This window comes from Monodelphis domestica, chromosome 1 (assembly GCF_027887165.1).
Source record: "Monodelphis domestica isolate mMonDom1 chromosome 1, mMonDom1.pri, whole genome shotgun sequence".
Taxonomy (NCBI): domain Eukaryota; kingdom Metazoa; phylum Chordata; class Mammalia; order Didelphimorphia; family Didelphidae; genus Monodelphis; species Monodelphis domestica.
Genome location: NC_077227.1, coordinates 433,609,617 through 433,629,454, shown reverse-complemented (window position 1 = coordinate 433,629,454; position 19,838 = coordinate 433,609,617). Strand labels below are relative to the sequence as shown.

The 19,838-nt window shown below is 38.6% G+C and overlaps 1 long non-coding RNA gene across 1 annotated transcript in view; it reads left to right on the top strand.

Moving 5' to 3' along the window:
• LOC103105638 (uncharacterized) overlaps positions 1 to 19,838 on the top strand; it is a 28,207-nt gene that overhangs the window by 6,261 nt on the left and 2,108 nt on the right. The window contains exons 2-3 of the long non-coding RNA XR_458179.3: positions 2,830 to 3,013; positions 16,100 to 18,966. This is a non-coding gene — a long non-coding RNA (uncharacterized LOC103105638). The remainder of the gene's footprint in view (positions 1 to 2,829; positions 3,014 to 16,099; positions 18,967 to 19,838) is intronic.

Sequence of the window (19,838 nt, the reverse complement as noted above, 5' to 3'; positions counted from 1 at the left end):
CACCACAAAATAACCAGGATAGAAATCCCAGAACAAAGGAAAGCTTACAATTCTGTCACTCTGAGCCAGCAGAGTTTTTTAACTGGTTCATAGCAATTGAATCCAAAAGCAGTTTACCGAAACTCCAAATAGGGCAAGTCCACAGGCATTTGGCCTAGACCCACACCTAGATCAGGAACTTACAGTGATAAGACCAGTAAGGCAGTGACCAATCTTCACCTTGGATCAGACCACTTTGGGAACACTAAAAGCTTGTATGTTCCCAGACTAAGCTGTCTCTCTAAACTTCATATAACATAACATTCAATATATCAAGAAAGAATCCACAGAACTGGTCCAGAAATTTCTTCCACAAATCTGCACAGTCTTGTCCTTACATAAGGTCCAGAATCAGGAAGTGATGTAGAAGAATGAATAAATAAAAAAGAATACCACCATAAAAAGCAATTATGGGACAGAGATACTCAACACACAAACCTGAAATAAGAGAATAACTCAAAAATAACTACAGGCAAAGCCTGAATGAAAAACACAGCTTGGGCTCAAATTCAGCTTCAACTCCTTGAAGAGATGAAGCAAGAGATGTTTAAAAGAATTTAACTGGTTTTATAAATGAAATGAGAACACTAGAGGAAAAATGGAAAAGAAAGTAGAATTAGAAGAAAGGATCGTAAAGGAAAGAAACTGTTTCACACAAGGGGTATAAAACCATGCCCATGTAGCAAAATCCCTGAAAAATGGACAGATTAGAAGCTAATGACTCTATGAGATGTCAAGAAATACTAAGCCAAAGTAAAAATTAAAAACTTTAAACATTTAAGAAATTAGAAAGATATCTCAGCAAAAACAGACTAACTAGATGACAGATTGAGGAGAGATAATTTAAGAGTCATTAGACTACCTGAAAGCAAAGACCAAAAAAGGAATGTTCTATGGGACTTCGTATTTCAAGAAGTCATAAAGCAAACTATCTGAATCTCTTAGAACAAGAGGGCAAAGTAGAAATTAAAAGAATCTACCTTTCACCTCATGAAAGAAATCCCAAAATGATGAGTCCCAGAAATATTATACACAAATTCAGAACTCCCTGATCAAAGAAAAAATATTTCAAACAGCCAAAAAGAAATTCAAGTCCAGAGGTGCCACAGCAAGGCTATGATTTAGCAACTACCACTTTATATAAATCTGAGAGCTTGGAAAACAATATTTCAGAAGGCAAAAGATATAGGCCAACAACCAAAAATAACTTACCTAGAAAAACTGAGGATAATCTTACAAGAGAAAAAAATTAACTTTTAATGAAAAGACTTTTACATGTGACTGATTAAAAGAATAATTATATAGAAAGTTTGAGGTTTAATATAGGAATTAATGGAAACATAAAATGATAAGTAGGAATGAACAATAATAAAGGGCTAAACTAAGATAAACTGCTTTCCTTCTAATATGGGAAGATGTCACATATCCCTTCTCAATCCTATTATAATCAGGGGTCATGGAAGGAGTTTAATTAGACAGAAGGCCTAGAAACAGATCTGTTATATCTTGATCACAGAAGAAGAGAAAGTGAGGAGAAGAATAAACTAAGAGTAGAGGAAGAAAGAAAAAAGTTAAGGAAAATTCTCTCAAATGATCGAAGTGCATAAGTCAAAGACTGTGCAAATAAGGAGAAAAGAATTGAGGAATAAAGACAAACAACTTTGGAAAGACTTAGAAAATTTGGTCAGTATAATGGCCAAACATAATTCCAGAGGACTAACAATGAAGAAACATGCTACCTAACCCCTGATAGTGAGGTAAAAGACTTAGAATGCAAAACGAGACACATTTTTTTTGTGTGTGTGTGGATATGGTCAATTCAGAAATTTGTTTTGCAATTGGAAAATGAGGGGATGCCCTTCAATTGGGGAATGGCTGAAAAAATTATGGTATGTGTTGGTGATGGAATACTATTGTGCTAAAAGGAATAATAAAGTGGAGGAATTCCATGGAGTCTGGAACAACCTCCAGGAAGTGATGCAGAGCGAAAGGAGCAGAACCAGAAAAACATTGTACCCAGAGACTGATACACTGTGGTACAATCAAATGTAATGGACTTCTCCATTAGTCTCAATGCAATGTCCCTGAACAACCTGCAGGGACCAAGGAGAAAAAAAACACTACCCACAAACAGAGGTGGGAGTAAAAACACTGAGGAAGGACAACAGCTTGACTACCGGGGTGGAGGGGATATGATCCAGGAGAGACTCTGAATGAACACCCTACTATGGAAACCAATAGCATAGAAATGGGCTCCGGTTGAGGATGCATGTGATACCCAGAGGAATCACGCAACACCAATGGGAGGGATGGGGAGAGGGGGGAGGGGAAAAAAAGTGATCTTTGTTTCTAATGAATAACGTTTGAAAATGACCAAATAAAATAATGTTTAAAAAAAAGAAAAAAAAAGAAATTTGTTTTGCTTGTCTATCCATGTTTGTAATGGGGTTTTTCTTTCTTTCTTTCTTGAGTGGATTTGGGAGGAAAGAAGTATTGGGAGGGAGAGAAGGAAGATGTTAAAAGAAAAATTAATTTTTGAAAATTAATTTAAAAAACATGGTTGGATAACAGGATGAATAGAAGAGCCTATAAAAAGTTTAAGCAATGCTAAAAGCTCAAAATGAGCTGAGATTGATAATCAAGCTAAGATTAACCAAATGGCTTGTTTGTCTGTTTACTATATTAAGAGAAAAGGGTAGATCAAAGAAGGATAAAAACGTTTACATTGGATTGGTTAGAAGGAGCAAAGAAAACTGATCACAGTTCTTTTGCTTCTGTTTCCTCTACCAGGATAAATGACCTTTGCACTAAGAATGACAGAACAAAAATGACAAATAGAAATTGATATCCAAGATAAGAAAAGAGATGGTAAAAGAGCACCTTGCTGTCCTTGATGAATTCAGGTCATCAGGACTACAAACTGAATATGAGTCAGCAGATGAACTATACCCTCAGGTACTGAAAGAACTGGCAGGTAGGATTGCTGAGCCACTGTCTTTGATATCTGAAAGATCATGGAAAACAGGAGAGATAACATAAGATTAAAGAAGGGCAGAGAACAAAGTCTACAAACTATAGACCAGTGAGCTTAACTTCAATTTCTAGAGAATTTCTAAAAAGGATCATTAAAAACATCATTAATGAACATTCAGAAAGGGAGGCAGTGATCCTAAAGAGCCAGTGTGGCTTCATCTAGAACATGTTATGTTGGATCAATCTCATTTCCTTTTTTGACAAGATTTCTAAATGATTAGATAAGGGAAATGTTCTAAATAGAACTTACCTAGATGTTTCACAAAGCATTTAATAGAGGATCATGTATTATTATTGTGGGAAAGATGGAGAGATACAAATTAAACAGTAATGCAATTAGATGGATTCTAAGCTGGTTGGATTCCAAGCTGCCAGGATCAAGGACAAAATGTTTATGGTCCAGTGTCAATGTGGCGGGAAGGCTCTGGTGGAGGACCCCTGGGATGGATGCTTGATCCTATGATATTTTACATTTTTATCAATGATTTGAATATAGGCATAAATGTCATGTTCATCAAGTTTGCAGATGCCACAACACTAGGAGGAATAGATTAACTAACTTGAAGGCAGAATTAGTATCCAAAGCATCTTGACAGGCTAGAGTGAATGTGGGATTGATAAGAAAAAATAATAAAAAATAAATTCAATGAGAACAAATGTAAAGTCTTGACTCCAAAAAGTCAACTTTCCAGATACAAAGTAGGGGAGGTAAGATTACATAGCAGTTGTTCTGAAAAAGATCTGAGGGTTTTGATGGACCACAGGTTCATTATGGAGGCATTTTGGAGACCTATAGTCAGTCTTCCTGAATTCAAATATAGCCTCAGACACTTACTAGCTGTGTGGCTCTGGACAAGTCACTTAACCTTCTTTGCCTCAGTTCTTCGTCTGTTAAATGAGTTTCAAAAGGAAGTAGCAGACCAGTATCTTTGCTGAGAAAACCCTAAATGGGGTCACAAGGAATCAGAAAAAGCTGAAAACGACTGAATAAACATCAAAAGCTCAACATAAGTCAATAGTGTAATGGGGCAGTCAAAAAACTAAAGCACTGAGAGACACCTTTTCCAGGGATTTACAAGTATTTGTTCCAGTGTACCCTGCCTTTAAAGACCTCATTTATAGTATTTTATTCAGTTCTCAAAGCCATAGTTTAGGAAAATCATTGACAAACTGGGAAATGTCCAGAGAAGGCAAACTAGAGCCTTGAGTTCATGTCATGAGGATGAAGGATGTGGATGTATGTAGTGTGGAAAAGAGAAGTCTCAGGAGAAATATCACAAATACTTTTAAATATCTGAAAGACTATCAGGTAGAGGAGGGATTAGACTTGTTCTGTTTGGCCCCAGCAGAAGAACTAAGAAGAATGGGTGGGAATTGAAACAGGAAACAATTTAGATTTTTTTATTTAAACCTTTACCTTCTGTCTTAGATTTGATTGATACTAAATATCAGTTCCAAGGCAGAAGAGTGGTAAGACCTAGTTCATATTTGAACCCAGGCCTGGTTACCAACTCCAGGCTTGTCTCTCTATCCACTGAGCAACCTAGCTTCCCTGAACATTTTAGATTTGGTATCATGAAAAACTTACTAATAACTAAAGCTGTCCAGAAGTGGAATGGGCTGCTTTGAAAGGTGGTCAACTTCCCATTTTTATCTTCAAGTAGAGACCAGACAGCCATTTCTTGGGCATACTATAATGAAGATCCCAATTGTGTATAGATTAGGTAGACCCTTCAAACTCAAATTCTGGGGATTCATTTTTAAAGTCCTAAAAACAATCGCCTACATCGAATGCTTCCACTTTTATTTACATCATCTACTTACTCTTCAATCATTAACAATTTGGCTTTTGATCCTAACATTCAACTAGGGCTTCATCTAGGCACGGCTACCAAAGTAATTTTCTTAATGTATATGTCTAACTTTGTAACACCCCTACTCAAAAATGTCCTGTGGTTCCCTATTGCCATCAAAACAAAATACAACTTTTGTTATAAGATTGGGATTGAGATTAATTTTGAGACTGTAGGTCTCCCCTCTTAATTGAGGCTGTAGATTTTAGAGCCTATACATGGAAAGCATTGTTATATGATTATCCCTGATGGTCTTCCCTTAAGGAAGGAAGGCTGTAAGCTTATAGAACATATTCATAGAAAAGAATATTCACAATAATATTTTAAAGATTATTACAGTTGTATGTTCCAAATAACATTTTGTCTGCCACTAGCTTGTTTTTCTCCTGAACATGCAAACCTTGAAATATTTTATCTGCCACTAGCTTGTTTTTCTCACTGAAAATAAACCCATAAATAACATTTTGCCCTGAGCACTGGTATGCCAATTAACCAGTTCCACAGGTGTCACCCAAAATCAGAGGATAAGAACCACACATTCAAAAGGAGATTTTGAAGTGCACCCTTCCCTCCCACAGAAGCATACTTTTCTTCCCCTTGAATGGTTCTATTTCTCTCTGTTCCCCAATGTAACACCACCCTTACACAAGTTGCATATACTCTATTTTAGCATGGTATCTGAGTTGTAAATCAAGTCTTCTTTCTCTGCCCTTCCTCTTCTTCCCCATTGCTTCCCATAAAGCCTTGCACTGAACAGAATCCCATTGTTTAACATGTAATATCTAACTCATTAAGAGGCGGTTTTCCCTGATGTCTCAGAGTGGGTCAATAAACTGGGTTCCCAGAGAAGGGCTTTATCTGTGTGCTCTCAGGGAAAAGGGCAGTGTGAGCCCCTTTGTAGAAAGTAACTGTTAATAGGGGAACCCTACTGTCCTCATAAGAGATACTCCCTTATGCCAGAGAATTGTCAGGAAACAAAATCCCTCAGCCTGGCATTTAAGATTCTACACAATCTCTACAACCTATTTTTCTATTTTTATTTTATATTAGTTCTCCATGCTGGCTCAATTTGAACTACTTGGTGTTCTGCAAACTCAAGTTGCTGTTTCCCATCTCTTTACCTTCTTAAAGATAGACCATCTTGAAGAAGGGGCTTCAAAATATACTCCATCCTGTTTAAAAAGGTAGCTAAGTGTTTCAATGTATAGAGCCCTGGAGCTGGAGTCAGGAAGACCTGAGTTCAAATTTGGTCTCAAATACTTATGAGCTATGTGACCCTGGGTGAGTCATTTAACCGTTGTCTGTCTCAGTTCCCTCAATTGTAAAATGGGGATTAACAGTAACACCTACCTACCAGGGTTCTTGTGAGAATCTATTTGTAAAGAGCTTAATAAAATGCCTGGTACTGTGCCACAAAGTGCCTGATACCTGCTATGATAGAAGTTTAATAAATGCTCATTTCCTTCCTTCAAGGCTCTATTTAGCAAGGCACCTTCTCCATGAATTCTTCTCTGATCCCTCCAACTGAAAGCATTCTCCCTTTCCTCAAATGTTCTTACTGCACTTTGTCTGGATCTCTCCTTTGTCCCTACCATATTCTACCCTGCATGTTGCTTTCTATCTTCATGTTCTGTGGAATGAGATTCAGTGTGTAATTCTTAGAGTAGTATTTGGCTTATAACCCTAATTCTCAAGACCCTTTAGTATTACTATTCCTTAAGCTAAAACTATCTGTCCCCTACCTCCACCCCATAAACCTTTTAGTTTACCTGACCTATCTTCAAAAACCTTGAGAAGAGTTTATCTGTACCCTGGGAAGAAAGCCAGCTACAAGATGAGCTGAAGGAGGGAAAGCACAGTGAGTTTCAGAAGTGTCTTTTTTGTCCTAGACTGAGAATCCCTTGACAGTCACAGGTTTTGCTTGACCTTTAGGGTCTAACTTAGGGGTATGTAATGTTGAAAATCACATGCTCAAGACTATGAACGTTATAACAGAGGGGAGGAGGAGAATCTTGCGTCAGATTATAAAAGTCTGTGATTGTACCTAGAAGAAGAGGGGACACTTTTGCCCCAAGCAAGCTGCTTGTGTGGGCAGAATCCCTTTTCCTTCCCTTTTCCTTCCCCTTCCCCCTCTTTCCCAGCTATCCACTGTTTTCTTCAAATAAAGCATCATGCAAAAAGTGTCCTTGGGTGCTGGGAAGAGGGGGAATAGAGCAGCTCCCCAGGTGCTGCCTCTGCACACATGCTACATCTTTGCCAACGTGGCAATAGTCAACTAAAGAGCTAATCAAAGCAATTGACAATTTCAGCAAAGTTGCAGGATATAAAATATACAAGTTTTCAGCATTTCTGTACTCTATGAACAAAATTCAGAAGAGATAGAAAAATAAATTACAGTCAAAATAATTATAGACAGTAAAAAAACTGGGAAGTTTACCTTCAAAGACACACAGGAACTATATGAACATAATTATAAAACATTCTTCACATAAAGACAGATCTAAATAATTGGGAAAATATTAATTGCTTATAAGTAGGCCAAGTCAATATAATAAAAATGATGAGTACTTAAATTAATTTACTTATTCAGTGCCACATCAATCAAAGAATTACTTTATAGAGCTAAAAATTTTTTTAATTTATATGGAGGAACAAAAAAGTCAAGAATTTGATAGGGAATCAATAAAAAAAAATTAATGGTAAGAAAGGGGGCCTAATAAGTATCAGATCTCAAATTATACTACAAAGTTGTATTCGTCAAAACAATTTGGTAGTGTGTAAGAAATAAAAAGATTGATCTAGGTACACAATATTCAAAAACAAATGAATGCAATAAACTAGCATTCCATAAACCCAAAGATTCCAGCAATTGGTGTAAGAACTCACTGACAATAAACTCTTCAGAAAACTGGAAAGTAGTCTGACAGAACCTAGACATGGACCAACATCTTGCCCTGTATATTAAGATAAGTTCAAAAATGGATTCATGATTTAGACATAAAGGGTGATATCCTAAGCAAATTAGGGGAGCAGGGAAGAAATTACTTGTCAGTTCTGTGGATAGAAAAGAGTTTGTGACCAAACAAGAAAAAGATTCATGGGAGATAAAATTAATAACTTTGATTACATAAAATTTTTAAAATTTTGCCTTATCAAAACCAACACAACTAAAAATAGAAGAAACTTATTGTGGGGAGGGGGGGGGATCTCTGCATCATTTCTCTGATAACAACCTCATTTCTAAAAACATAGGGCAGTGATGGTAAACCTTTTTGAGGTAGAGTGCTAGCCCTGCCCCCCCCAGGTCTGAGCGCCATGCCCCACATCTCCTGCATTCCCCCCCCCATACCCCCTACCCCAGACAGGGGAAGAAGAAATCACTCCCATTGGACTGCTGGGCAGAGGGGCAGGGGAAGTGAGGAATGTCCTCAGGGGCCTGGAGAGGGGGAAGGGAATAGCTCCGCCCCAGTCCCTTTCTATTAAGAACTCTTTTTGAGCTTTTTGGCCCTTTTGGCATATGTGCCACAGGTTTGTCATCACAAATATAGGGTGTTGAGTCAAATTTACAAGGAAAAGAGATTTTCCTTAATTGATAAATGGCCAAAGGATATGAGGAGGCAGTTTTTAGAGGAAGAAATCAAAGCTATCAATGGCTGTATGACAAAATGCTCTAAATCACTAACAATTAGAGAAATACAAATTTAAACAATTCTGAGGTACCAGATAACCAGGAGAACAATCTAACAATAACAGCAATATTATAAAGATAATCAACTATGAAGAACTTAGTAACTTTGACCAATACAATGACCTATCGTATTCTAAAAGACTCATAATAAAACATGCTAATCACCTCCAGCTAGAGAACTGATGAATTCAGAGTACAGACTGAAGCTTATCTTTTTCTGCTTTTTTGCTTTTCTTGTCTTTTATGGAGGGGGGAGGCATTGTGAATGAAGAAATTTGTTTTGCATGACCATCCATATTTGCAATAAGTTTTGTTTTCCTTGTCTTCTCGTTGAGGGAAGGAGAAGAAGAGAATTTGGATCTAAAAAAAGAATAAAAATGTCTCTGTGCTATAAAAGTAATTAAGTGAAAATAAAATAATAGCCAGGAAACAAAAAATATCATGAGGGAGGTAAATATTCACCACCATACCCCTCCTCTCCCTAAGACTCACTTCTAGCAGACAAAAATTTGTATCAGAAAACATCTCCCTGAAAGCAGATGTTCTTTGCACTGAGCCAAAAAAGACCCAATATGCCCCAGGGGAGAAGAGCCTTAAAGCAGGGGCAAAGGAGCCTCCCAGCTTTTCTGGCCTCTAACAAGGAATGTTACTGTTGGCAAAGCTAAATCTCCTCTTCTTTTCCTTTCCTCTACTTTAGATTTCAAGAGAATTATCCCTGGTGGGGCATGTCCTGAGGATTTTCCTGAGAAACCCAAAAACTCAGAACCTGAGGCATCAAGGCTGGGTCAGTCTCTAGATAGAAGGGTCCAATTCCTTCATATTATACAAGGGGAAACTGAGACCCAGGGATTGAAAAAGACTTGCTCAGGATCATATATATTATTAGTGGCAGAGCTAGGTCTAGAACTCAGGCTTCCTGACTCCCAGTTCAGGATTCCTTCTAACCTCTGATCAGACCATGACTTGTCCACAGGTATTTTCTCCAAGTCTCCAAGTCTATAACGTAAAGCAGGTACAATCAAGACAGCTCAGAGATCAAACAGAAGAAAATAGGATGAGAGAGAAGGGATGGATTATGCAATTCAGAGCTCCATGGTGCCAGAAGGAGGAGGGGCAAAATATGACTCAGAGCCCTCACAGGCAACAGGCCCCACTATCCTTAAAGCCCTGGGGTCTCCTCCAAAAGAGTTCACCTTCTCCTTCTTCATTGGCTCCTGTTTCTCCTCAGCTAATTCGATTTGACTCTCTGCCCAGACACCCTTTTATTAGACAATACAAAGTGATTAGAATCGGTTTTTAATTCTTCTTCTTGGATGAATTAAAACCTTTCCCCTCAACTAAATCACTGAAATTTCCTTGACTTTTTGGATATAAAACATATACAAATGAATTCTAATTGACAGTTAGCTCTAGGTGCTCATTAATTCTGGAGGAAAGTAGGAGTCCAGCATGAATCAAATCTTAGAAGGTGGCAGCATCCACAAAGTCTTGGCCTCATCTATAGACTATCTAATCTATATTTATTGACATGGCCCCACTCTTAGTCCTCTCTCACCAATGGAGGGTCTAGCATGTTTGGGTTAGGGTCAGTCATCTATGTCAATCCCCTCATCCCCCAGGGATGATGGGAGTCACCCATCCCACTCAGAGCTAAAATCCCTGTGGACAAGCCAGGATTGGGGTCAGAGAATAAATGTGTTTGGCTAGAGAAAGGAGAGGTTTGGGACTTGGAGCAGATTGCTGAGTTATCCCCAGAGGTCAGATCCTTACAATTAATTCTGCCTAAGGGCTGTAGAGGCAATAGGGATAAAAGATTGATTTTAGAAAGTTTGGACAAGAGTATATAAATCAGGGAAGTTAGAAAAAGTCAAGTAGCAGAGTTGTCCTTATAAGTTCCAGACTCCTGAGGTCAAAGGCATTAGGAACAGTCACCACAGTAAGAGGATGTCAGTCCTTTTTGTAGCATTTCTGCAGAAATAAGTTGGGTTTATTTCACTTTGCTTTGACCTCAAGATCTATCTCCCATAGTGCCACTGGACTCTGGAGATTCTGTTGCCTAGAAAGGTAGTTTGGGGAGGGGAGGGATGAAAGGGAGAGACCACTAGAATTCGAACTCTGGAGACCTGACTCTGGCACTGGAGTTTGAGGTCACTTGGCCAGGTGATAAGCCTTTCCCACTCTCTCCTCATTTTCCCCTTTTGTAAAATGAGGAGTTGAGCTTGATTAGATCAGGGGTTCTTACCTTTTTATGTGTTAAAGAACCCTTTGGCAGTCATGTAAAGACTATGGACACCTTCTCAGAAAAGTTATTTTTTGCTCACATAATTCAATTCAACAACATTTATTAGTCACCCACTATGTGCCAGATGCTAAATACTATGTAAACATTAGTGAATTTTCCCCCATCTAATTTCATAGACCAAGTACCCCACAGCTACCATTTCTAAATTCACTAGTACCATACCTGGTACAGAGTGGGCACTTTATAACATTAATTGATTGGTTAAGTGATTCTGACATTCTCTCAGTTTATCCTCCCCAGAGCCTATGATTTTTGATTAACCAAAAAAGGAGAAAAAGAAAGGGGAGGAGCTGAAGACATCTGAGACCAAACTCCTGGTAAATTTCCCTTCCATCCCCAGGTGATGGGATCAGACCTGCCTGACTGGAAGGACTGTGGCTGCTACATTCCACCTAGCATTTAGAGCTAGCATTTAGCTAGCTCCTCCATTAGCCTGGAGTCATCCACTCTTTGAAAATCAACGGTCAGAGCCTCCAGCTCAGCTCCCTCAGTCACTGTGGCCCTGGCTGCCCTTCAGTTAAACACCAAAGGGAATTCCCCCATCCAAGAGAGAAGGGATCTGATCATTGGCTTGCCTGGCCACGCTGTGCCTCTTCAAACTCCTTTAGAAGAGGAGGCTTTAGAGGCTGAGTCCCCTCTTAATTCAATGCTGTGCCCAGACAACCAAATGTCTCAGTGGGAACTTCTATTTTCCTGGTCACATAAATCATTGCTATTGCCCCACATGCTAAATGGCAGAGCAGGCTCTCAGTGTGCTGGTGTTATGTGAGGAAAGAGGAGAAGTTAAGGCTCCAGGAATTTTTTTGGCTCCCTCATGTATGAATGGGGACCATCTTCAAGTCTCACCTCCTCAATAAAGCTGCATTCTAATTTGCCCCTACTGTGTGCTGAGCACTGAGGAAGAGTCAATGCTCTTCCTGTCTGCTTGGGAGCAGAACAAACATTAAACAACAGAAGATCAACACAAAACAGAAAATAATTAAATTCCAAAATATATAATTTCCTTATCTGTCAAATGGGATAATAATATTTGCACCACCTGCCTCAGGGACTCTTGTAAGGAAAGTGCTTTATAAGCTAAAAAATTGGGAGGTATTACTATTATTATTATTATCATTCTTTTCATCTTTCTTAATGGGGTTCAGAAAGAAACAGTCCAAGGATAAGTTGCTATACTATTACTCCTTTTATATTTAATATTCTGCAGACTATTACACAGGTGGAGAAAATGATTCCTTTTGTAATTGAATAAGAGTATTGGGATATAAGTTCATCTTCAACAGACTCCGAGTATCTCTGGGACATTATTATTATTATCATTATCATTATCATTATCATTATTATTTTCATACCATCATGTTAGAGAATCTTTCATGATACAAAAGGCCCATGCATTCTCAGGGGAATTTTCTTGCTCTTATCTCATAGCCCCTACTCTGGAAACCTAAGAAGATGTAGGCAAGATCCCCACTCATATATGAGCATGGTTTCCTCACTTGTAAGTGTCACATTCACAATATTCCAGGGGGAAATTTTTATTAAAATGAGGGAAATGAAATAGAAATCTTCAGATGAGCAGTCATTAGTTTCAAAAATGAAAGTGAATTCTCCTTCACGTATAGTCCCAGATATGAGAGCTTCTTGGCAGAAGCCTCTCCCCCAGCAGCCCTGTTGAAGCCTCTTACTCTCTGACTGAACCATTTTCCTGAAAGTGGGGTGGGATGGGGGTGGAACTGACATCTCTCTCTCACTCCAGCAGTTCATCAGAGGAAACTGGCAAGTCCTCCAATTTTTTTATTCCATTTCTTCACGAACAACATCCTGATTCTTTTTCTTTGCTCCAGCTTGCTACTGCTTTCACCCCTAAAAGCTGTAGTACTTCATCTTGTTCAGTCTCTCCAATTAGCCCAACCAACCATTATAAAATTATTAGTTAGAGCAGGCACACTTTATTTTCACCAGGTTTTTAGTTAATAAATGGAAAAGAAAGGGGCAAATACCCCAGAAATTCCTACTTTTAAAAAAAAAATCAGGACCAACATACATACTAGATGTAGTCAAGAGGGCTAGAGCTGTTAGAAGGGCTTCACTGAGGAGGTAAGGCATGAGATAATGTTATGAATATTAATGTAGATATTAAAATAACAACTACAGCAAACATAGCAGCTTATATTTAGTCATCATAGCTCACAGGGTGGGCACAGTATGTCTGCTCATGAGGAGAGAATAGGACAAATATAAGAATGTAGGTAGAGTGCTTTCAAAAAGATAATAAAAACTGGGTGATACCAAGGCAAAATTAGAAGAGGTCATTTTACTTCTTTCATTCTGAAAACTCAAACCACCTAGGGTCTATTGACCATTGCATCAGTGGGAAAGCAGGCCATGGGGAAAAGAGATGGGATGGAATTTCCCTAGTTCTCTGGATCTTCTGATAACAAACCTGAATTTACAGGGACTTTGGGATTATCTAATCCAGAGAAGTTAAGATATTTAGCCAAGGTCACACAGGTAGAAAGTCGTATTCAGGATATGACCTGAGGTCTTCTGATTTTAGGTTGAATGCTCTGTACTAGACTGCCTGCTGTTGACTGAGAAGTCACCTTGAGTGAGAGAAAAGATAAATGTTACACACTGGGAGGCAGTTTGGTGTCACTATAACAATGAACTTTCTGAATCTATTTCCCCATTTCCCATCTGTAAAGTCAAGATAATACTATTGGTACTTCATAGCTCACAGTTTCACAAAATTGTTGAGAACCTTGGAGTACTATATAAATGTGAATTGCTCAATTGCAACTCTGCCCAAAAGACTATAAAAGCATGCATATACTTTGACCTAACAATACCACTACTAGGTTTGTATCCCAAAGAGATCAAAGGAAAAAGAAAAGGACCTATATGTAGAAAAATATTCATAGCAGTCTTTTTTGATGGTGGCAAAGAATTGGAAACTGGGGGGTTGTCTGTCAATTGGAGAATGGCAGAACAAGTTGTGGCATACGATTGTGATGGTATACTATTGGACTATAAGAAATAATGAGAGGGATGCTTCAGAAAAACCTACGAAGACAACGTGAACTGATACAGAGTGAGATGAGAAGAACCAGGAAAATATTGTACACAGAAACAGCAATATTGTACGATGATCAATTGTGAATGATTTAGCTATTCTCAGTAATACAATGATCCACGGTAATTCTGAAGGACTTATAATGAAAAATGCTATCCAACCCCAGAGAAAGAACCAATGGAATATTTTTTTAAAAAAAAACACTTACCGTCTGTCTTGGAATCAATACTGTGTATTGGTTCCAAGGCAGAAGAGTGGTAAGGGCTAGGCAATGGGGGTCAAGTGACTTCCCCAGGGTCACACAGCTAGGAAATGGCTGAGGCCAAATTTGAACCTAGGACCTCCTGTCTCTAGGTCTGGCTCTCAATCCATTGAGCCATCCAGCTGCCCCCTGAACCAATGGAATCTCAATGAAAATGTAAGAATATTTTTTTTTACTTTATTATTCTTTGAGGTTTTGATCTGTATTTTCTTTTGCAACATGTCTAATATGGAAATATTTTGCAGGACTGAACATGTGTAATCTATATCAAATTGTTTGTCCTCTCAAGGAGGGAGGAAGTGAGGGAGGAAGAGAATTTGTAACTTGATATTTTTTAAATGGATATTAAAAATTTGTGCTTACATGTAATTGAGAAAAACTGTAAAAATTAAATAGATTAAAAATAACAAAAAAATGAATTGCTATGATGATTATAAAGATGTGCTGGGCTCTTTGTGGTGGCAAAAAATTGGAAAATGAGGGGATGCCCTTCAACTGGGGAATGGCTGAACAAATTGTGGTACAGGTTGATGATGGAATACTATTGTGCTTAAAGGAATAATAAAGTGGAGGAATTCCAGGGAGACTGTAACAACCTCCAGGAAGTGATGCAGAGCGAAAGGAGCAGAACCAGGAAAACATTGTACACAGAGACTGATACAATCAGTGGTACAATCTAATGTAATGGACTTCTCCATTAGTGGCAATGCAGTGATCCTGAACAACCCGGAGCGATGTATGAGAAAGAACACTATCCACATCCAGAAGAAGAACTGTAGGAGTAGAAACACAAAAGAAAAACAACTGCTTGATCACATGGGTTGATGGGAATATGATTGGGGATGTAGACTCTAAACGATCACCCTAGTGCAAATAAAAATAATATAGAACTAGCCTTGATCAATGGCACATGTAAAACCCAGGGGAATTGTGTGTCAGCTGTGGGAGGAGGTTGAGGGGAGGGAGGGAAAGAACATGAATCTTGTTACCATGGGAAAATATTCAAAATTAATTAATTAAATAAATCCCAAATTAAAAAATAAATAAATAAAGATGTGCTGGGGCCACAGGCATATAGGCCCAAGAGTCCTGAAAATGACGACAGGGCCCAGGCTACTGGTCCTACTGGTAGCTTAACTCCCCAAACCATCATTTAGGAAAGTACCTCCTATGGAAAGGGATCAGAGATCTCTACCAGCTGCCAAACACAAAATAGAAAGGTTAGATATACTGAAGCAATAAGACACTTTGAGGGAAAGAAAGGGAAATCAAAACCACTACTTAGACCATTATTTCCCCTGATGGAGACAGCCCAGGGCCCTAAACCCAAAAGCCTTGGGAATAGCAGTACTTCCAGTACAGTGTTTTCAGCTATCATCTTGAGAGGTAACCCATGTGGAGATGCAGGTTGGTGATTGCTCCTGTGGGTTCTATAGCCACATTGTTGAAGCCACGTCGTTTCTAGGTTGAAGACCTAGAAAAGACAGTTCTTTTCACCAGAGTCCTTGTCACTGTCAAATGACTTAATATCAGAAACTGATATGATTTTATTGGTGGAAATGACATTCAAGAAGAGGATTACCATTTACTTTGCCCATCAGTGCCCCCTACAGACCAAGAGACCTTGATGTCTGACTTGCAGTTGAAATCTTCCATCTATGTTGTCTCCTCCATTTGAATGTGCGATCCTTGAGAGCAGGGACTTTCTTCTTATTTTTCCATTTGTATCTCCAGCACTTAGCACAGTACTTTGCACAGGGTAAACACTTAATAGATGCTTTTCACTTGTGAATTCATTCATTCATTTGTTAAAACTAACAGGAAATTCTCCAATCTCATTCTATTTCAGCCAGTACTTTCAGCCTCCAAGTTGTGTATCAAAGCATCAGGAGAACCTGCTGTATGTAGATTCCATCTCTTCCTACCTCTCTTAGATGAAAGATTGTCATCAGTTAGGAAATAAACCCAGGGCAAGAAGGAGAAAAAGAGAGGACCATCAGTCTTGGAATAATCTACAATATGAAGAACTGCTCCTTAAAACAATTAAAAGATAGTAATGTTCCTCTATTGAGTCTGGCTACTTCATCCTCCATCTTCTCTTCCCACATCCATGAAGGAACCATAAAAAACACTGTGTTTGATTAGTAGACATAGTCCTGCAAATGTATCCTTTCATATAGAATTAAGATAAGAAGGTCTCCTCAAAAGAACTGAATGAACTAAAGCGTCTGCCTCGGGCATTTCCCTCATGAAACAATTTTAAGTAAAATTTCCCTAAAGCCCTAAATTTATAGAGTGATATTGATCTCTGGGATCTTGAAATAAATTTGTGATTTTCCCAAAGCTTGAACTAAATGATTCTACAGAACAAGGAAGGAAATGAGACCCTGTGAACCTCATTACTTTAGTCTCATTAATGGTAGCCTCACATTCAGAAGCTAGTATAATCAAAATATGTCCATTAAGATTTGGCCACCCAGCCAGAGGAGCATCTCTTTCAGTTTCTCCACTCCCTCTCTTGATTGTTTTCCCTGTAAAATCCTTCAAAGAGACTCTGTTTATAAAGCTCATTCTTGGCAGGAGGGTCTTTTGCACTGAGAAGTGCCCAGCCAGAAAAGCAGATAGGAGGCTGGCCCAAGACCCTGGCCCAGATAAAGGGTCTGGAATGGGAGATCCCAGAACTGCAGAGCAATGAAACCAACTGTCCTTGGCTTCCTTTCAAAGAAGGTTTGGACCATGTCAGAGTGTTTGCCTCCATGTTACTTTCTTCCTTTGGGAAAAAAAGTAAAATTAAAAAGAAGATCCCACTAAGATTTCCAGTGGTGGAATTATTTCCAAACTTTGCCTGGGGGCTGCTTTAGACAGGAATGAAGTGATTCTGTCTCTGCTGTTCAGTTTAGCTGTTGGTCCTCCCTGCGTAGATTCTTTCTATTTCCAGTCAACTCTCAGTTATTCACAAAGTTAATGTAAATGATAATTCCAAACAGTATGTGATCCAGAAATTGTTTCATTTAAATTTTTTGTTTGTTTGTTTTTACATCACTTTCATTTCCAAATCTTTCCCTCTTCCTTTCTTTACCTGGTAAGCACCATTGTAACAAAAGCATAACCCATCTGAGCTTTGAAGGCATATCCCAACACCCATTCTCATGAGAGTCAAATTTCCAGAGGTTGAAAATAAATTTAATCAGCTTTCAGGAGCCTTTAAAAAAGGAGTATGTTTATTATGGTATGGTAAGAATAGTTGGTACAAAGCATTCTCTCCCTCCTTGTTCCCCTCCAACAAAACATATGTCAGATTCTTTTCAAAGTACATAGAGAGTCCAGGGGAAACTGGGCTGGAATTTACAGAGCAAATGTGGCAAAGAGGTCATTTATAGCTTCAGCTGGAAGAAGTCCCTCTTAGGTATGGTGTAGTTTCTTTGTTGGGATCCTTCGTGGAACTGTGAGTCTGTGTCCATTCTATTTCCCAAAGCAGACACTGCCATCAGTTGAAACAGGGACACTGATGAGAAGTCTAAAATCCTTTGGATCCTTTAAAGCTCTCAAATTCCTCTTCTGACCAAAGAAAAGTGAAGGGGGGGGACAGGATAGACACCAAGACCAAAGCCAGAGCAAAGGCCTCTCCAAACATTTCTTTCTCAAGGCAGTTTAGTTGAATGCCATGCTTTCTCTAATCCTTTGAATGAATCCCATTCTACCTAATTTGATCATGGTAGAGATGACCCCTGGGGCATACCTAGGTAACCTCAGACTATCCAACCACAGGGTGTAAAGGCAGTCCAGTTTGAAGAACTTTTCATACTTAGTCTAAGGTCTATGAGTAAAACTGAGAAATTGACAGATTTGGGTATCTTTCATTTAACCACACTTCACTTAAGCAACATGGAATTGGTAAAACAACTACCTCTTCCCTTCCAAAAGAATAAAAGAAAAGAAAAATAATGTGGTAAAACCAATTAGCTGAGTCTGACAGTATATTCAATGTTTCACAATCATAGTTTAGCACTTTTGTAAAGAAGGGAGAGAGGTATGACTTCTCATATCTCATTCAGTGCCAAACTTAAGCTTAGTCATTATATACAGCATAGAGTTCCAGAATTAATTTCTATTTGGTTTTAGAGAATATTCTAGAAGGAACCAGGTGGTTCAGTAGATAGAGCACTGGGTCTGAAACCAGAAAGACCTAAATTCAAATCTCAACTCAGACACTTACTGTGTGACCTTAGACAAGTCATTTAACCTCTGTTTATCTCCGTTTCTTTAACTATAAAATGAGAATCATACCAATACTTATCTTACAGGATTATTGTGAGGATCAAATAAGATAATATTTATTTAGCCCAGTGCCTGGCACAAAGTAGGCACTATATAAATGCTTATTTCCCCTTCTGCCATTTCTCCTGCTGCTGAGTCACCCTGCTGTTTTTACTGGCCTCAGACTATGAAATATGAGGTTATATAAAGGAGAACTAGGGAACATGGTAGAGATCTGGGGGAAACTGACTGAAATTAATAAAATGCCAAGATGACCCACATGCAAATAACTAAGAATTGGCCTATTTCAATTTGTTCCAGAGTTGCTTTCATTCCTATCCACTTCTGGTTCCTCATTATGACCCTGGATTCTCAAAGGTTCTTCCAGTGGCAAGCAAAAGGCTGGTCCTAACAAGCTGCAATGGCTTTGCATGGGACCCAGAAGCAGACATCATCTAGGTGAGTTGAGAGCCTCAAATGCAGCAGATTAGTTAACCAGTGAGACGGATGAATGTTTTGGCAACAGAAACTCATGAAATCTGTATACAACAAACAGTGTAGATGGGTTGCACATTGCATCAGTGGAGAGAGATCTCTGCTGACAAAATCACAAATCCTTGAAGGTTCATACAATGTGCATTAATTAAGGATTCAAGTAATTTATTGGATATATCCATGCAATACGTATTAATTTAGCACCTACTGTGCATCAAGTACTCTACTAGAGGTTGGACACAAGAATCAAATAATCCCCACTCTCAGGGAGATTGAAAGAGGGAGTTGAATACGTACAAAATTTTATAAACCCGAAATACATACAAAATAGAGAGAGCAGGCAGGGGTGAACTGGTTTTTAAGGGCCAAGCCCTGGAGAATGTGCAAATAATATCTCTTGCTTTGTTTCAGTCTTTAGAGCATAAACAGATTGTCATTCTGTTTCTAATCCAACCACATGGTAACTATGGGGAGCTGATTCAGGACCACAATGACTCAAGGTTATTACTGCATGATAACGAAAAGTCTCTTAATTGACTGTGTAGCTGGAGGAGCTATGATCCAGGAGGTGCTAACTGAGAATATATTATAGAACTGAATATAATTATAAATGGGATAGCCTCTTCATTTCTCCGTCTCTTTCCTTAGTGACTGAGTGAATGAAACCCTAGTCTCATAGCCCCTTAGTATGGGACTCTCTCCTTATCTGTGGACATCAACGCATGCTGTGTCAGTGTGAGAATTTATTTTTTCATATAGTATAATATTTTTACATTAGAGAGAATTCCTGAGCCAGGTTTTAGACTTGGCTCCATCCAGTCTACAGAATTTTGCAT